This window comes from Lottia gigantea (genome assembly GCF_000327385.1).
Source record: "Lottia gigantea unplaced genomic scaffold LOTGIsca_159, whole genome shotgun sequence".
In the NCBI taxonomy this organism is placed as follows: Eukaryota; Metazoa; Mollusca; class Gastropoda; family Lottiidae; genus Lottia; species Lottia gigantea.
The window spans coordinates 391,713-394,195 of NW_008707942.1; positions in this window are offsets into that span (position 1 = coordinate 391,713).

The following is a 2,483-nucleotide window of genomic DNA, read 5'->3' on the forward strand; positions in this document are numbered from 1 at the left end:
AAGTTGACGGTCTAGTCATGTGTAAGTTAACGGTCTAGACGTATGTAAGTTGACGGTCTAGTCGTGTGTAAGTTAACGGTCTAGTCGTGTGTAAGTTAACGGTCTAGACGTATGTAAGTTGACGGTCAAGTTGTGTGTAAGTTAACGGTCTAGTCGTGTGTAAGTTAACGGTCTAGTTGTGTGTAAGTTAACGGTCTAGTTGTGTGTAAGTTAACGGTCTAGTTGTGTGTAAGTTAACAGTCTAGTCGTGTGTAAGTTAACGGTCTAGTCGTGTGTAAGTCGTATGTAAGTTAACAGTCCAGTCGTGTGTAAGTTGACGGTCTAGTCGTGTGTAAGTTGACGGTCTAGTCGTGTGTAAGTTAACGGTCTAGTCGTATGTAAGTTGACGGTCTACTTGTGTGTAAGTTAACGGTCTAGTCGTGTGTAAGTTAACGGTCTAGTCTTGTGTAAGTTGACGGTCTAGTCGTGTGTAAGTTAACGGTCTAGTCGTATGTAAGTTAACGGTCTAGTCGTATGTAAGTTAACGGTCTAGTCTTGTGTAAGTTGACGGTCTAGTCGTGTGTAAGTTAACGGTCTAGTCGTGTGTAAGTTAACGGTCTAGTCGTGTGTAAGTTAACGGTCTAGTTGTGTGTAAGTTAACGGTCTAGTTGTGTGTAAGTTAACGGTCTAGTCGTGTGTAAGTTAACGGTCTAGTCGTGTGTAAGTCTTATGTAAGTTAACGGTCTAGTCGAATGTAAGTTGACGATCTAGTCGTGTGTAAGTTAACGGTCTAGTCGTGTGTAAGTTAACGGTCTAGACGTATGTAAGTTGCAGGTCTAGTCGTGCGTAAGTTGACGGTCTAGTCATGTGTAAGTTAACGGTTTAGTCTTGTGTAAGTTGACGGTCTAGTCGTGTGTAAGTTAACGGTCTAGTCGTGTGTAAGTTAACGGTCTAGTCGTGTGTAAGTTAACGGTCTAGTCGTGTGTAAGTTAATGGTCTAGTTGTGTGTAAGTTAACGGTCTAGTTGTGTTTTAGTTAACGGTCTAGTCGTGTGTAAGTTGACGGTCTAGTCGTGTGTAAGTCGTATGTAAGTTGACAGTCTAGTCGTGTGTAAGTTGACGATCTAGTCGAATGTAAGTTAACGGTCTAGTTGTGTGTAAGTTAACGGTCTAGACGTATGTAAGTTAACGGTCTAGTTGTGTGTTAGTTAACGGTCTAGTCGTGTGTATGTTAACGGTCTAGTTGTGTGTATGTTAACGGTCTAGTTGTGTGTAAGTTAACGGTCTAGTCAAAATCTCCCATACTCGGACTTTCACTTTCTATTTCTATATGATAGAGTCTCAAAACAAGATGAGTCGTCATTTTAACATATCAAACGTGAACAATTCTAGACACACATGGACTTGAAGGCTCAAATTGTGACGGTGAGATCTGGACACTATTATTACAGTTACAGTACGTTTGGTCAAACGGTTGGCGAACCTGTTTGCGAAAATAATATTACAATCTCATATCTATTTTGATTCCTAATATTTTAGTCTAACCTAAAGGGCCTATTCCACAGTAGGAGACGTCGCGGCCATTTGGGCGACTCAATTGAGCACCAAGTGAGCACCAAAGCGGCGAGTCGTTTCCGTGAGTTCGCCAGACAGGTAACAATTAATTCGCCCGGAAGTCGCGAGGACGTCACCGAAACGTCTCCCAGGTAGGTTGCAACGTCTCCATCAGCACGCACTAGTCTCGTGGTCTCTAACGAATGTTAAGCAACGTCGTAGACATCGATGCAACGTCTAATTGGTCTCCAACAGGCCTCAGAGACGTCGCAGAGAGATTGCGAAGGGGTCTTCTCTCGCGCAACTGATGGAAGACGCCTTGCAGACCTTCTGGAGATTAACCGGGTCTGCGGGGAGTCGCGGGGTTTTCGAACATGTTCAGCGAAGATTCGAGTCCTCATCTAGTTTCACAATATCTCAAAAAAAGAAAACACGAAAAAGTAATCTAATTTACTACTATATAATTTACCGCAATATGATGTACCACAATAGAATTCGTTACCACAATAGAATTTGTTACCACAATAGAATTCGTTACCACAATAGAATTTGTTACCACAAAAGAATTCGTTACCACAATAGAATATGTTAACACAATAGAATTTATCAAAATAGATTTGACCACAATGTACCACAATATGATTTACCACATGACAATATAGATTACCACAATATAGTTAACCACAATATAGATTACCACAATATAGATTACCACAATATAGTTAACCACAATATAGATTACCACAATATAGATTACCACAATATAGTTAACCACAATAGAATGTGTTACCAAACTAGAATTCGTTGCCAAAATAGAATTTTTCATAATAGATATTACCACAATAGAAATTACCACATAAGAATTTACCACAATAGAATTTACTGCAATAGTATTTACCACAATAGAATTTACCACAATAGAATTTATCACAATAGAATTACCACAATAGA